General features: G+C 34.6%; 1 long non-coding RNA gene across 2 annotated transcripts; it reads left to right on the forward strand.

Moving 5' to 3' along the window:
- Positions 1–506: 506 nt before the first annotated feature.
- On the forward strand, positions 507–2,042 carry LOC120074347 (uncharacterized). Of its 2 annotated transcripts, XR_005480961.2 has the most exons (3): positions 1,121–1,361; positions 1,437–1,501; positions 1,831–2,042. It is a non-coding gene; the product is annotated as an uncharacterized LOC120074347 (long non-coding RNA). The 2 variants fall into 2 exon arrangements; XR_016528664.1 differs by having other exon boundaries at positions 507–1,501.
- Positions 2,043–18,306: the final 16,264 nt, after the last annotated feature.

Consider the following 18,306-nt stretch of genomic DNA (forward strand, 5'->3'; position numbering starts at 1 on the left):
TTCCTAAAAAGAAATATATCAATAAATACCAATGAGATAAAATTATTTAAGTACAAATCAAGCAATTGAGGTATCAAAATATCAGATAGTATAACATAAACTCCAATTGTTTGAAAAATAAATAATGACACCAAATAATAACAAATTTATTTTAGAAAATTCAATGCTACCAAAAGAGAGAATACATTACCAATCGAATATAAACATGGTAGCAACACAATAAAGCATTATACCCAATTTTGATAAAAAAAAAAAAAAAAGGGATTCAAGAATATATTAATTCTATAAATACTCCCCCTATGGAAAATAAATTAATAACTTTTCCAAACAACATGCTCAATTATCAATTTCATCTAATAGTATAAGCAACATATATTAATCATCAAAACAAAGACAATTTTTTTTAAGAAACTCAACATCCTTTTCCAAGAAAAACACAAGGATGGAGCAAACATCTAATTGACCAAAAAAACTAAATAATAAGCAATATAGATAAATGTCAAATAGATAGATATTCAATCATTTTTCATGGGCATAGAATTTTGTGTACCATATAATTCAAGAAAGCAAATTTAAACTTTCTAAAACCATTCAAAAGATAATTTTCATAAAGATACCAAAAACATAATTATCTCAAGAATTAAAAAATGTTACCAAGTATCCAATTTTTCCTTCATTAGATTCAAGCAAGTCATATTAGTTGCTCCAATTTAAAATAATTCCTCATTTGAAGTCAAGTAACAATTCTTTCTTGAATCATACCTATAAAACTCAACTAAGGGATTTTGGTACCCATTTCTTGGGTCCTTCATTGTTAGTCAGTAAAGACTTTAGAACCCATTTAACATTAGTTCTAGAATTACTAGCTTTCACTTTTGGCAAATAACAAGTTTGATATTTATGACCAATTTTGGTATAAGAATAACGTATAACTTTTGCACAAATTTATTTTGCACCTTATTCGTATTCAAGAACTTCTTTCTAGGACCATTTTTCAATTTAAAACAATTTAGTCCTACACTACAACCAAAATAAGAGGAGAGAGAGAAAATATTGTCATAAATGCTAATTTTCATATTTTGAACAATTACAACAGTTTTTAATGTCACTGATATACGACAGCTATTAATTGTCATTAAAAAAAAAGTGATTTTTTTATTGTGAAAATAAAAAATAAGTATTCTTTTCCTTTTAAAAAAGTTAGAAAGTTAGACCCTCATTTGTTATATTTCACGATGTGGGTTTTCACAGAAGGTCAATGCTACTATGGTGTGGGTCGCTGTTCAGGTGTCACTGCTATCCTTGACGTACATCGTCTCCATCCACGATCGGTCGCCATACTCCAGCCATCGGACGTTGAGGTGTAAAGTCACGTCGTCTCTCTCTTTCTCCTGTTCATTTTCTCTCTCTCGACCATCTCATTTATCTTCCCTCAGGTCATGATTGCTACACACCATCACTGCCGTGTTGTTGCTGGAAGAGTTAGTTAGCAGGGCTCAAGGTGAGGTTTTTGTTCTGAAGACCCATAATTTCTATGTAAGCCGATTTTGTCATGGTTATTGGTCAATATATTGATTGAATACCATATTTGTTACTGCTTGAATTTTTGTTTGCTTATTATTATTCGAGAAATCTGTTATATATTTAGCTATCAATTTTGAACTTGGATGTCAGGATGTTGTCGATTTGATCTGTGTTTCCAGAATTCTTGACGTAGAAATTTTGTTTTTCTGTAGTCTGATTGCTGATTGGTTGATTGGTGATTAGTACATGTATGTTTAAATTTTCTGATATATTCAATTAGTTGCTAAATAATCCATGTCTATGCAGGTAATGGATTGAAGATTGCAAGTCAGAAAGATTGAATAAAATCTTCTTTAAATAATGTAATCGTACGTAGTCTAGTTTCGAGTTTGTCCATTTCTTAGGCTTTCTTTTTCTATTCCTTGAAATATTTCCATTTCTTTCTGTAGTTTCTACTACCACTAAAGAAACCTGTGAAGGCTCTGAGTGAAAACATGGATCGTTTCAATTTTTTGTTTTTCACAGAACGTAAATTACAGAATTTTATTCTGCAAAAAACTAATTTTACAACATACTAACAAAATTAGAGAAAAGGAAAATTAAAAATCAGGGTTTCAAGAAACCCTTACCTTTGAAGGTCCGATCTTCACGAATTTCCTCTTCCAAATTGTCACGAACAATTCATGAACAATCCAAAATGACGACCACCAATTGGAGCCTCCTGTATTCTTTAATGGGATGAGAATCTCTAAGGAGTGTAGTGGGCTCTCGGTTTTGGAAGAGAGGTAAAGAAAATTGAGAGGAGGGGGAGAGGAATTTAGATTTTCTCATACAACTTTTTCTCTTTTTCTCTTTTTATTTTTTATTTTTTATTTTGGGATCTCTATATCCTTTTCTTCTAAAGAAAACTACACAAAAAATCTCACATAACCTCCCATTAGTTACGTGAGTTGAGAGAGACCAGGGGAGGGAAGTTACCTCTAAAATTCAAAATTAAAATTAATATAATTAATAAATTGATTTTGATTTAAAATTAAAACCACTATATACAAATATATAATAACTAACTTATTATATATATATATATATATATATATATATATATATGTATGTATGTATGTATATATGTATGTATGTATGTATATATAACATATAACTTATGGTTTAATATTGCATCATATACTAACCTATAGTTTTAATTCTTTAATATAAATTCCACTTATATTAAATTCAATTATATGAATCCAATTTACATAATTAATATTTGAATCATATTCAAATATTTATTTCCTCTCAACTAAACTTTATATTATAATGTATCAAATACATTATAGTAATTATATCATGTATAATTAAATTAAATTAATTATACCATATGTAACTAATTACCACATTTAATTTGAACAATTCAAATTAATCCAAAATTGATTCCCATCAAATCCATGTTGAGCTACAGAGAGGATCTCATAGACCTGTAGATTGAAGGTCCAATGGTATTTCAATAATTAACTATTTGAATAATTAATTAAACTCCTTTAATTAAATTATCCAATATCCATTAATTTTCGAGCACTCCACTGAAGATCGACAGCTGCATTCTTAATACTACATATATATTTCTGTGTCCATTGGATATAACGAGTCAACAGTACGATTACCCTTCACAAATTGCTCGTAAGTATAGCTAGGCCAAAATTATCGTTTTGTCCTTGTAGTTATATCTAACTCCTTAAGTACCACTGATCCCTCTAATGAACAATAAGTCAAAGTCCAACTATGACCAAACCCTCTCGAGTCAGGAGAGGGTGTGGTACCACATTGTTCATGTTGGGTTTTTATGTCTTAAAAATCATGGTTTGTAAACAATAAACTCAAAATCGATAAAGTTGTTATTGAATATATGAATTGCTTATTTCATTAGAAATAAATTCAATAAACTAAAAAGATCTATGACTATTACATGAGTACTTGAACTATATGTGGAGACATAAGAGTGGATCAGGTTCGAGTAAATAGTCTAAATGATCTATAGTATATGAATAAGGTTGGGTGTCTTATTCTGGTAACACTATCGGATGCGGCCCATTCTGTAGTTGTTACAAGGAGTTGTAAAGTGCTACAGACGAAGTGATCCTGATTCGTACATGTGGTGACATTAGGAGTGGAGGCATCCTTTGCAATGAGCTTGCAGAAGATCGAACCAAGAACTCTTACTTTATAACACTGTTTACTGTTTCAGACTGACTATTTCATAACGATGATCTAGGTAACTTGACCCTATGAGCTCATGTTTATTCGGGATTATCCTTAGATTTTCATAGGTAAGGGTTGACTCAATAGTGCCGGCTCAATAAGCCTCCTATTTTAGGGGTAAGATCGGGTTTATAGATGGAGACATAGGGTGCACGATGGAATTCGTTCCTACCCGCTTTCAGGGATAGTAGAGAGGTTATTCCCTCAAGTGATGACTCCGGATCTCGAACAATAGACCCTACCCTCTCACTGGCCCGAGAGGGACTCGATTTGATGATTGGATCATAAACCAATTGTTCATTAGAGGATCAACGAGACTTAAGGAACAAGAGGTAATCTCGGGGTAAAACAACCTTCTGACCCAGCTGTTATTACAAACAACCTGTAATGGGTTCACTTACTAATCATGGTTATATCGAGTGGACACAATATATCTACAGTGAGGGAAGTGCAACTTTGGGCTTTATTGGAGTGATCCAATAGTTAACGAATGGGCGTTAATTCAGTGTAAAGAGTTTAATCAATTAGACTCGAATCATTGGAGCCCATGATCTGTAGGTCCATTAGATCCCCTACTAGCTCTCAAATGGATAAGCCTTAGAATAGTGTGATAAGTTGAAATGTTCAAATTCGAATTAAGGGAATTAGTAATTATATGTGATATAATTACACGTTTAATTTTGGAATTAAACAGAATTGGAGAATCGATTAATATTTAAGTATGATTTAAATATTAATTTTATGAATAGGAATTTTTGGCAATAGAATTGGTGATTAATTAATTTAATATTTGAAATCAAATTAATTATAATTAATTAAATTGTTTAGTTAATTATTAATTATTAATTTTATTAGAAAAATTAATTTTTGTCAAATTAATAAATTTTCAGTTTTAGTTATAAAATTAAAAAACTACAAATGATATTTGATTTTGAAAATAGATTCAAAATTAATAGAAAAATGAAAAATTGGAAAATGGAAAAACTCACCATAAGTGGGATTTTTCCACTTTCTAACCAAACATGTTATTCACTTCTCACTATCAAAAGTTGGAGTTGGAGCTAGCAGAATTTGATGCAATTGGATTACATGATATTCCAGGATATATCACATAAACTTTACCTGAAAGACTCTGATGCAATTGACTGAATTTGTTGAGAAATTCTAGAGTCTTCAACCTCGGTAAACCAGTGACCTCCTCTCCATTTTTCCCTGATTCAAGCTTATTTTGAGTCCCACAACTCAATCTAAGGCTCCAAGAGAATAGTAGGGAAGACCTTGTGGTGGTTCACAACTAAAGGAAAAGGAGATTGCAGCTAGAGATCAAGATTCAAGAGGCTCTTCAAAGGTATGTGTTGAAACCCTCTTAATTCTCTATGAACATGCTTAGTTTGATGTCAAAATTAATGAATTAGAATGCTTAATGATCCTATTTTTTTCTGTTGCATGTTTCTTTATTCCAATAGTTCAAGCCCCTGAATGAGCCTTTAAGGGAGTAATTTATCTATTTTTCCCGATATTGGAAAATGACTGAAGTCTGTCTTGTATAGCTATGTTCCCAACTCCTCAATTAGACGAATCCCTAAAATGGTAGGCTTATTGAGTCAACGATCTGACCATTCTCACCCCCTTTATATAGAATATACCCGCTCACATGTCTGTACATGAATGATCAGGATCAGATTATTTGTAGCACTTTACAACAATTGTAACATCTACAAAGTGGGTCGTATGCATAGTGTCACTAGGATAAGTTATCCAACCTTTTTCATCTACTATAAACCATTTAGGTTATCACTTATACATGATCCACCTGTATGCCTCTACATTCATGTTTAAGCTACAGATGATAACCTTGGATGTTAGTTTATTGGTTTGTTGGTTTAATGCTACTAAATATCAGATAAAACATCTCATATTTTATTAATTAAATAAAATGTTTATAGAATATAATTACAAACTACAGGACCCTACGAGATTTAAGGCATCAACCTTAAAAACAATATATATATCCTGAAATTTTTCCCATCTTTCAAGTTAAACTATGGTGTTTCTTGTTGGGTTTTATGCCCTAAAACTTGTAGATAGTAAATGTAAATAATTGACTGTTATCAATAAAGAGATATCGATGTTATTTCTCATGGGTATATGATGCCCTAGTGTATTGTATTTATATTTTTTCTCCCACGCTCAACAATTGTATATATAATCCACTAGAGTTTCAGTCCAAGTGGGATCTTTTTGGGTTGTATGTCTCGAAACCCGTGGTTTTTAAACATTAAACATATTCTATTTTACAATAAAGATGTTATTGAGGTTTATTTAGTAAAGTTGTTATTGAATATTGAATCACACCTTTTTAAAACCTAAAATCCAATAAACTAAGAACCGTTAGCTATAACATGAATATTTAGACTTTATGTAAAGACATAAAAGTGGATCAAGTTCGAGTAGTAGCCAAAATGGTCTATATTGTATGGATAAAGTTGGGTACCTTATCTTGGGGACACTATGGATGTGGCCGACTTTATAATTGTTATAATAGTTGTAAAGTGTTACAAACGATGTGATCCTGGATCATTCATGAGGAGACATGTGAGTGAGCCATTCTATGCAATGAGTTTGCATAAGACATGACCACGAAATAGTCACTTTTACTTTATAATTTCGTTTACTGTTAAGACTGGCTGTTTCAACTTGATGACCTAGGTAACTCAATCTTAATCCTAAGTTAACTATGAACTCCTATTTATTCGTGATTATCCTTTAATTTGCATAGATAAGAGTAGCTCGATATCACTGACTCAATAAGCCTCCCATTTTAGGGGTAAGACCAGGTAGAAAGCTGGGAACATAGTCCTGCAAGACAGAATTCACTCCTACCCGCTCTAGGGTTAGTAGATAGGTTATTCACTTGAGTGTTGAATCCAAGTCTTGAATAAGGGGGCCCATCCTCTCTAAGGCTTGAGAGGGAATCAGTTTGTTGGTTGGACCACAAACCAATTGTTCATTAGAGGATCAGTAGGACTTAAGGAGTAAGATGTAATTATAGGGGTAAAACAATAATTTTGACCCAGCTATGATTACGAAAAGCCTGTGAAGGATTGATTTACTGATCATGGTTAAATCAAGTGGATAGAAATATATCTACAGTGAGGAGAGTGCAACTACTGGCTTTAATGGAGTGCCCTGGTAGTTAACAAATGTTGGTTAATTGGGTTAATGAGATAAGTCGATTAATCTTGGATTGTTGGAGCTCATGTTTTATAGGTCCATTAGTATCTCGTTTAATAGATTTAGAAATTTCAAAATTTCTACTAGATTGGTGGGTTGAATTACATTCTGAAATGTGGTTTGCGGTTTAATTTGGCCTTAGATTTACATACTTTTTAATTTGGCTTTAGATTGACATGTTTTTTTATTGATCAAATTGTAATGGTCCCTGTTTTTTATTTTATTTTTTTTGGCATCTTATCCTGTAAATCGAGTCTTTTCTAAGTCCATTTCTAGAATTAGGGGTTGTTTACTGTAAAGATCAAGACCAATTTTGGCCAAAATGGATGAACATATTGCAGTTGCCCAGAACAATTTTGGCCAAAATGGATGAAAATAGAATCTATTTCCAGACAATGTTGCATTTCCTATAGGGTTTGGGAAGCGCACATGGTGATGCAGTTTGGTTGGTTCATGGTCTAGTTCGACTGGGTTTAAGTTGGTTGGGTCTGGTTCGTGTTGGGCTGTCCTAGTCCAGGTTGGTCTGGTCCAGTTTTGAAGCGACATAAGATGTTTTAGGATAATGTTTGCAAAATTAATGTAATTTATTGCTTTATTTTTATCCTATGGGCCAAATTACTGACTCATTTGCTATTTAAATGCTTTATAGATGTCATTTAGATAAATCTTACCATAGGTTAAGCATGTTCATACAATATATTATAAGAATTATATTGTATGGCATTAATGCATGATATATGATTTCATGAGTCATTTAATGTATTCTGTTATATTAAATATATGAAATTGGAAAAGCATGTTGCATGACATTACTTGAGTAAATATAAAGAGCTATATTTATTAATGTCTTGTGTATGCTTATTTGATTTTCATGGATTGATTTGTTATACTAAAGTCATGTAATGCATGTAATATGGTTTACTAATTTATTAGAATTTGATTATTAATTAATTAAACCATAGAAAGTATGATTATAGGTCAAGTCATCAAATTTTATAATAGTTAAAAAATTAATGATTAGTAACTGTCAAACTATAATTAAGAATTGCATGCAAACGTAGGATCTTAAGAAATTGGAATTAATTTCAACATGTTTAAAATTAATTTACACTTAAGATCACATTAATTCTAATAGGACTGGAATTAATTCTTGCTTAGTTTTTTTTAATAGATTTAAATTATGACTAAGTAGGACAAATAGGACTTTAGGTTTTAAGGAAACTCTATCTGTGAAGTTCTGTCTAGGTTGGGGGTATTTAAGATGATGGTTTACGAAACACCTCCTACTTGGGAACTGACCCAGAACTTGAGTTGAATTAACCTTTAGTTCTGTTAGCATGCAATGTTACCAGATTAATTAAAGGGTTTAATTCACCTCGAACATTAGAGTAAATATAAGAGTTATAATAGACTTTAACTAAGTATAATAAAACCCAAAAACGGTATAACACTTAATGGAAGAAAAATAATATAAGTGATATATCAATTTTTAGCTCTCGCGTCCTTAAGAGTTTGCATCATGAGATCCATGCTCAGCTATAAGTCGCCCTTGGCACGACTTCCCTTCGGAAAGTGTTTACATGTGCCGATACAAAGGTGAATAGAGAATATGTTCATAGTAAGTAGGAGAATGACGTATGTTAACGTATCCTACGACCTCCTTCATTATATTACATGGTGAGATTCCTATGATCTGCCTACATATCATCCTAGAGCGACCACCCCTTCAAAGGGCCTGATCATAGGATTCAGCACAATGCAAACTCCAGTAATGGATAGGGTTTCTAAGGTTAATCTTCAATAGTTTTCTTTCCTAACGGTAGTCTATTGAATCATACCTTCGGGATCCGAGAATGGTAGGGTCACACTTACGAGATGAATTAAGGTGGTTAATGAATCATTAGCCAAAAATACGATAGCTAAGAACTATAGGAATAAGAGTTATTCTGGTATTAGTAATTAGTTGTGATTGTCTCAACTCAGGAGAGGGGTAGTTAATCACCCTTCAGTGGTTGTTCCTTTTGTTAGGAATGGTGTTCTAAATCTCCTTGTAATCTTGTAGTTTGTAAACTCTGTATAAACATATTGTTGTTAATAAAATAAGTGTTATTTTATAAGCATATACTCAATCCAATAAACTAAAATCTGAGATTATTTCATGTAATTTGAACAACTATGTAGAGACATACAAGCGGATCTTGTTTAAATAATAATCTAAATGGTCTTTAGTAGATGGATAAGGCTTGATACTTTATCCTTGTGACACTACGGATACGACTCGTATTGTATGTGTTACAAGTGTTGTAAAGTGCTACAAATGATCTGATGCTGATCATTCATGTGGAGGTATCCTATACAAAGAGTTTGTATAAGATCAGACCACGAAATGATTAGTCTCTTTATATAACGTCGTTATAAATAGAGACTTACATTTCACTAGGATGACCATGGGGGACATGATCTGAATCCTGAGTGAGTTGTGAACTCCTGCTCATGAAGGCGATCCTTTGATTTGTATGGGTGAGAGTGGTCAGATTGCCAACTCAACAAGCCTACCATTTTGGGGATTCGTCTGACTATGGAGCTGGGAACTCAACTACACAAGATGAAATTTACTCCGTCTCCGATGCAAGGGCAAGTAGATAAATTGTTCCCTTAAGGGCTAATTTCAGGTCTTGAACATAGTGGCCACACTCTCTCTTGGCCCGAGAGGACTTGGTCATAGTGGGACTATGACTTATTGTTCATTAGACGAATCAGTGGTACTTAAGGAGTTAGATGTAACTACAGGGGCAAAACGGTATTTTGACCTAGTTGTAACAACGAACAATTTGTGAAGAGTTATTGCACTATTGATCAGTTATATCCAATGGACACAGAAATTTATCTGTAGCTATCGATCTTTAGTGAAGTGACACAAAAATTTAATTAAAGAGTTTAATTATTTATCCAAGTATTGTTGGAGCTTCAATCTACAGGTCCATAAGGTCCCTACTATAGCTCAACAGGGATTTAATCTTTAGATTATTTGAAGTGTTCAAAGTAATTGAGGGAATTAGTTATATATGATCTAATTAATTATAATGTATTTGATACATTATGAGAGAGATTTGAATACGATTCAAATACCAATTATATGAATGAGATTCATGTAATTAAATATAAATATGATTTATATTGAGAGGATTAAAATATTTGGATATGATCCAAATATCATTTATATGGATGAGATTCATATAAATGGATTTAATATAAATGTGATTTATATTAAATGTCATGTATAGTTAAGAGAGAACAAAATCTATAGTTTATGTTGTATTTGATGCAATATAAAACTATAGACTATATGTTATATTTGAGATAACATATAGTGTATATATAATAAAGTAGTTATTATATATTTTATTATTTTATTTGAAATTAATAAAAGGGAAGGAGTTATAACTCTCTCCCTACATTTTCTCAAAGAATAACTAACAAGTGATAAAAAAAAGGTTTAGAAATCATCTTCTTCATTCGATGGTGATAGAGAAAATTTCTCTGGGAAAAAACTTCCTCTAATCCTTTCCTTCTACTTCCCTCTACCAAGGATTCAAGCAAAGCCCACAACTCCTGCTTGAATCCTTTAATCCCAAAAGAGAATATAAAGGGTTCTCGACTGGTAGTGTCCGTGCGAGAAGAATGAGATCCACGAAGAAGGAGTTATTTTCGTGATTGTTCGAGGGATTCGTGAAGAAAGATTCTTCAAAGGCCATATCTCTTGAACTTGTTTCTTGTTTAAAGCATGCTGTAATTTAATGTTAAATGCATATCTATTCTATGTTTACTGTAAATTTTCATATTCAATAATTAATGGAATTTGGACGATCCGCTTCCGCTCAAGGATCTCCTCATGCCGAGATTTCCTTCAACTCTAAACCTCTGAAGCATTGTTGCAAAAACTAAATCAATAACTTAATTAGGGTTCTTTAATTTTATTATTATTTTTTTTTTTTGTTATTTGAATTGATTGGATGTTTGTATCTTGTATAATGGGTTAAGGCAAAGATGTCTAATATGGTCAATTGCTTGTTTTTCTTTTCAGCATGTGGATGTTTCTGTCTTCCTCAATTATATCCTTGCTAAAGAATGAAAAATTAACTGGTGCAAACTATGTGATGTGGAAATCTAACTCGAATACAATTCTAGTTATAGATGATCTGCGGTTGGTTTTGGAGGAGTGTCCTTCAATCCCTGTAGGAAATTCATCCCAAGCGACAATGGATACTCATGACCACTGGACAAAGGCCAATGACAAGGCCAGAGTCTACATCTTGGCAAGTCTGTCTGACCTTCTTATCAAGAAGCACGAGGCTATGATAACTGCATGTGAGATCATAGATGTAACACCCGATCCTTCACAGGATTTCCTTGGGTGGAGAGAATAGCTCATAATTCAAGCCTTGGAAGGGAAAATTTTGACTAAGTACCTAAACTATGCCTTGGAGGAAGAAAATTTTTGAAGTGTTAGAGGCATAGTAGTTAAGGGTAAAAAAATTGGCTAAGTGTCAAAACTATGCTATGAAAATAAGGGTTGGATTCATAGCATAGGAGAGAATGGAGAATCTTCGCTAAGTTCAACTCATAGTGTAGTTGAGGAAGTAGGTTATAGCATAAGTGAAAGTCATAGCATGGTATATTGGACCCATAGTAGGTACATCCAAGAAGATATTTTGGAAAAACTTTGGATGTTTAAGGGATGTTGAAAGCTATGCTATGAGATTATGCTAGGAGTCTTTGGAGCTATGCTATGAACAAAAGAGACTATGCTATGACATGAGGGGCTACGTTATGAAGAGCTATGCTGTGAATATTAGAAGCTATGCCATGAACTTGAAAATTCATGTTTTGAGGTTAAGGACAAAGTGAAAGCATGGGGGAAGATTTGGTCAAGTGTTGAGTGAACTAGGTGTTGAACTATGCACAATCCAAGTAAGAAGTAGGGTTGGGCGTAGAGGGTAAGCATGATGGGTGTATAGGGGTTTCAAGGGAAAGATTTTGGTTAAGTGTTGGACAACGTAAAACATTGAAACCTTAAAGATTGGAGTGATGGGCACATAGATGGCCACGTGGGCACATACTTCCAGGAAGAATAAGACAAAGAGGACACATATGCTTTGAAAAGAAGATATAAACCATGGAAGAAGAAAGTAAAGGAAGGTTGGATGCATAAGGCAAGGGTTGGATGTATAGGAGACTTTGTGGATTCCATTTTTGGGCCTATATGGAGCAAGATGAAAGCACAAGACAACTCCTTGGGAAAGAGGTACACTAAGGAAGCACCATAACCCTAGTTGGACGCATAAATAGGTAGGAAAGAGTAGGTTCGTGCTTACTATGAGCTGAAGAAGGAAGCTATGCTATGAAAGTTAGTAGCATAGTTAGGGAACCATACGTGTAAACCTAGGGAACCATGCATTGAAACACCACATGAGCGCATAAGGGAGATGTTGGACACATATAGGGTGGTTGGTGAAGCAACCATGCGGCCAACATATGTTACCATGCGTTAACTTGAGCACTTTAGGAGTAAGGTCAGAATGGCAGTAATGTAAGGTACGTGGCTCAACCAAGTGAGGTCTTGGCCGAGCCAAGGATGAGATGGACACATAATAGGACATACAAAGTGTTGGAGTGACATCTCAAGGAGGAGCCATGTGTTGGATTATGCATGGTGAAGACACCTCAAGCTCGCATGCAAGTAAGAGGTGGCATAGAAGTAGATACAACGTCGTGAAGACACACAAAAGGGGAGGTGTCATGCGTTAATGGCATAAGAAGGATGACGAAGACACTCTTGAAGGCCTATAAATACCCAAAGAGAGCCTTATTTCAGCTCACAACTCGAATTCTTTCTAAAGAAACTTCATAAGAGAAAGAGTTGTAGAGAATTAGGGTTCTCGGGAAGATGCTATACGTTGAAGGGGACAACCATGCATCCATAAGGAGGTCCATGCACTCAACTGAGTCTAAGATGAGCTGAGAAGGTAAACCATGTGTCCAACAAGGTGGACGATGTGACCAACTGGCCTGAGGATGCAACCATGCGTCCAACTGTTGCTCAGGAGGGCTACCATGCGTCCACAATTTCCCTAAGTTAATCCAAAGCCTGTTTTTATGTCCTGGAGTTAGTAAGCTATGTTTAAAGCCAATAAGGTATTCTAAGGCTACTCTAGCCCTAACATGAGTTTCTAAGCTATAATTGAGTAGAGGAATATGTTTAAATTATCTACTGTGTGTGTAGGTAAAACAAGGAACGGACTTGTTCAAGCTTGAGGTTTGAGAGTAACCTCGTTATATGATGTGTTGATTGAGCTATTTGTCTTTAACGGTTGAAAAAGACCCTGTAAGTCGTTTACCACTCACTGAGCTTCTTGAAGCTCATTCTTTTCTTTTATATTTTTCTTCTCAGGTAGCGAGAGAGAGAAGTTCTAGGGTGCTGCTAGGGTCAAGGTTTTCCACACTCTAACCACACTTCTAAACTTGAGTTTATTATTATGAGTTTCTTTAATTCGGAATCTTGAGTTGTTAAATTGAATTTGAGAGTTGTGTAAACATTGTTTTGGTTTGTAATCAAATAAATTAATCCAAAGAATTGTTTGATATATAATATCCTTGGCTGTGAGTTTCTAAGCAAAATAGGTAAGAGATGGGCAATAGGTATCACAACGGGTGGTATCTATCGTCATCACGCCTCCTGTCGAACTTAAGAGGTAAGCTCGGATGGGGATGGGACAACAGCGTCCCTGTCGAAAATTTTTGTGTAACCGTCCACTCAAATTCAACCCGAGACCCTCAAGTACGTTTATAACGTGCAAATGATGGAAGGTCAATCAGTGAAAGAACACGTTTTTCATCTGATGGCCCACTTCAATGTCATCGAGATGAATGACGCAGACGTCAATGAGGAAAGTTAGGTATCCTTTATTATGAAATCTTTTCCGAAGAGTTTCCTCCAATTCCGTTGAAATGCAGTTATAAATAAAATAGAGTACACTAGCTACCCTCCTAAATGAGCTATAGATTTATCAGTCTCTTATGAAAAATAAGGGACCAATAGAAGGAGAGAAAAATATTGCCCCTTTCAAGAAGTTTCATAAGGGTTCATTCTCTAGAACTAAGTTTGTTCCCTCATCAGTTGGTTCTAAAAAGATCCAGAAGAAGAAAGGAGGAAAGAGGAAGGCTCCTTCTGTTGGAAAAGGCAAGGGCAAGTGTGTTCGTGGTTTCGTGATGTGCGCTATGAGTGTATTATAAGTGGGATGGAAAATAAGATTGATGTAAATGAAGATGAATGGTAAATGACTTCTCTAGATGAGAAGATTAGGTGATGCGTTACACTCTTTAACTAATGCGTACAAGCTTTACTTGAGTTAGATCCAAGTATAAATCTAATTTAGGTTCATGGTAAGTCCATGGTCGAACACAGGGATTTAGGTTAGACTAATGCAGGCCTTGCGTTGCAACATATGTAAAAAAGTTCTAAATAAATGCTAGAAAAGTTTTATCTACATTAATTTACTGCATGCGTACAAGAAGAAACAAGAGTTCTAGTGAAATATAAGGTTCAATGAAGGAATGGTACTAAGTGATAAGTTTGATCCAAGTAAGGTGAACATGAAAGAATGGGTAAGAATGAAGATGAAAGATGCTTGTTTACAATCAAAGTTATGTCAATGCATTAGGTTTCTATTTATCTAATCATTAAACATTTCTCAATGCAAATGCCACATGTTCCTATCTCTAGGGTGCATGCATTGGTTACAGAAAGCAGTGAAGCACAAGTATTTTTATCTCTAAAACTATTATGAGTTCTGACTTGACGCGTTTCTAGCTATCTTATTATCTCGAATAGTTTTAGCTGAGATAACTTCAACCAAATGATCAAAATGTATAAAGCTTTATAATTTTAGCATGCATAAAGTCACAAACGCATTTAACACAGTAGATTGTAAGCAGAGAAAAATGTGATGGATCAAATGCACGATGTTATAAAAAATAAAATTGTTTTTACAATAACAACACTTAATCGCATGAAGTGATGAATGGAAATAAAGTAAAAGGAAAAGAGTCAAGCCACAGAGTTCAATTTCTTGTCCTCTTTGGCTTGATCTTAATATGTGTACAACCAACTTATTAAAGAAATGAAGAAATTTCTCCCTCAAGCTTGGTTCTCTTCAATTCTCCTTGATCAACAGTGGCAATGGTTCTTTTCCTCCTGTATTCTTCTTGCTGCAACAAAACTACTATAATCTAAGCTCTAAGATGCTCTATTTATGTTATGCTACTTTTTCCGGTTGCAAGTTTTCTATTTATAGGCATTTTCCCTCAGTAACTCGTGATATAATAGCATTAATTTCCATGCCCTGGTCAGCCGCTTGCCATTTCAGATGCTTTTCAGATGCCGATATTCAGATACCCATACTTACAAGTGGTGATTTGATAGGAACAGCTCGTACCAATGTATCTACTATGCGTTGGAATCTTATTGAAATCTTGCAATCTTATTCAGATACCCATACTTTGTGTTAGTTGAGCCTGCGACACTTAGTGAATTTTATTGAAATCTTGCAATGAGATGCGTTATTGATACAGTTTTATCAAAAAGAATGTTTTTGTAAAGGCTAGTAATGTTTGAAGAATTCCATATATTTTCCTTGAAGATAGATGAGATTTTATCATTAAGAATCCTGATTGTTCTAACTTTTGAGAGACAATAACTTGTATTCCTACAAGTTATCACACCCCTAAATTTTGAACAATGCTCGTCTTTAAGTATTCCAAAAATAATTCTTTATTATCTCCATCATCTTAATGCACTGACTTCACCTCTCATCATGCTAACTTGTAAGTATTAGGGTTGGCGTTTTAAAAAAATACTGATTTGTTCCTTCTAAGAAAAAAAAAGAATGTGTCTCATCTCGAATGCAGCAAGCCTTTTGTTAGTGACTCCTTTTGTTTTCCAAAATATTCTCATCTTTCTAAACTAGCAATGTGTTGGATGTTACTTTTATAAAAAAATTTAAAAAAGAATGAGTTGTTTCAGGACCACCTATGTGTTGATTCAAGTGACCCGCCTTTGTTTTGGCTTGTCTCCACTAGTGTCATGCGAACATCCAACTACGGGTGAGTGCCCTTCATAGCATTTGTTTTCAAGATGACAATTTTTTTAAGCTAGATAGTGGAGTTGGGATGCATTGGTCTTGGATACTTAACTTTGTTTTGGCTTGCCCCCATGGTGTCATGTGAGCATTCAACTACGGATAAGAGAAGTTTGCTTATTACATCCAAAATTTGTTATTATTATTATTTTCTTTTATTTATTTATTTATTTTGGAAATGCATCAACTCGAACCTCCCTCACCCCCAAATCTTGGAGATCAACAAGGTCTTCATTGATAAAAGAGAATTATAAAAAAAATTCTTTGAGAATTTCAAAACGAGGTTTGAGTTGAGGCTTGCATACATTGTAGATAAAACATATGCTTGATTTTTTTTAGATAAGTTCAGACTAGATTTTTCTTAACGCCTAACTCTAGACTTAGAAGTTTTACATTAGTAATATCATCGAGGTATTAAATTAGAGCACAAGATAAGAAAACAATAAAGGAATTAAGAAAGGTATACACAGAACAATGAAATATCTCATTCAATACTGAAAAAAAATGCATTGGGATTACTCATACAAAACTAACTTCTACAAAAGATTAATTAAAATTCATAAAACACAAACAACACCCCCAAATTCCTAATTGCGTTGTCGCGTCATCCCTGCGTTCAGGTGCAGGGTTTTCATTCGTGAAGCGTAAAGGGTTAATTAGGTGGGCAGGTAGAGGAAGTAAGGCAAACATCCCCATTAGGACTTGGTTAATGTATTGTGTTGTATAATTGAACTGGTTCTGCATTCTTTGTGTTTGCTACCACATATAATCCTTTAGAACCACATTCTGGCATTCCAAGGTTTCCATCAGCATGTGGAGTGCTTCCATGGAGGCGGCCAATGGTCTGATTTGTTCTCGGATGAACTCTTTCAGCTCATCCATATTGGTCTGTGCTGGAGATGGGGCTTGGATTTCATGCGTCTCCTAAACTTGGTCTTCTGAATGTTGTGCTTACTTGTTCCTAACCCAGTTGGTTCATAGACGGTGGATGGAGGAATGAAGGAGGGCAAAGTAGGAGATTGTAAAGGAGAAGGGTGGAGGCTAAAGGTCTCGCCAACTTGATCTTCATTTTTGTCAACTTGATGCGTCAAATCAATTGGTTAATCGACTAGTGAGGGTAAATTTAGGGCAGGGAGAGGCAAATTTAAGTCTAAGCATTCTTCTTCATTCTCCAATGCTAGCTCCACTTCAGATTCTTCATTTACGGAAGCATCATCGTTGTGTTCCACTTCTTTTCTTTGCCACGCGTTTAGAGGGTCGAGGTTTTGCTGCCATGGTTCTAGGAGGTAAGAAAGGTTGGTTAGGTGAACCATGAAGCAAACACCTGATTAAATTGATGTTCATAAGACCATCAACCTCTTCATGGTCATCCTCCAGAGGGATCCGTGCATTCGCATAGTGCACAAATAAGCTACCAGAAATATAGCTGGCTGCATGGCTTCCCCTTGACAACCTTGATTTGATCTACTATAATTTTTATAATGACAAGGGGGATGCGCTGCATCATATAGTTAATGGCTAAAACGTGTTCTTTAGACACCGTCTCATCATGCGTTGTTGGCATGATGCAGTTCTTGATCAAGTAAAGCCACAGGTTCACGTCTGGTGTGAGGTTTCTAGAAGCCAATATCATAACACCCGTTTTTTAAATCTGCCATTGGCTTCTATATTTGACCACTACTCTTAACGCATCCTTTAAATGATCTGGAGATGGCTATTCCAGAATGCGGGTTCCTTCTGCATTCGGGTTATCGTTTGCGTTGAGTACTTCATTAATTTTTCTGGAGGAGAAGCGTACCAAAGTGTTGTCTATAAGGGTTGTGTCCTTCTTCTCATCGAACTCACTCCCATAAAAGCAGTGGACAAGATTAGGCCAAATCCTTGTAGGGCCAACACATAGCTGATGCCAGCCCATCGCGTCTACTGTGTCCATTATGTATGTGGGCAATGGGTTGCGTTCGGGCAAGAACCCTTTCTCTATCAATATGTCATTAAATTGGCGATTTCTTCCTTCACTTACCTTGGTGACATAGTTGTCACCTTGCTTTTCCCAGCTTGAAACTATCTTGTCTCACGAGCTAATCCCCTTAACTTCTTT

Source organism: Benincasa hispida, chromosome 3 (genome assembly GCF_027475165.1).
Source record: "Benincasa hispida cultivar pf3 chromosome 3, pf3_genome.v1.1, whole genome shotgun sequence".
NCBI lineage: Eukaryota > Viridiplantae > Streptophyta > Magnoliopsida > Cucurbitales > Cucurbitaceae > Benincasa > Benincasa hispida.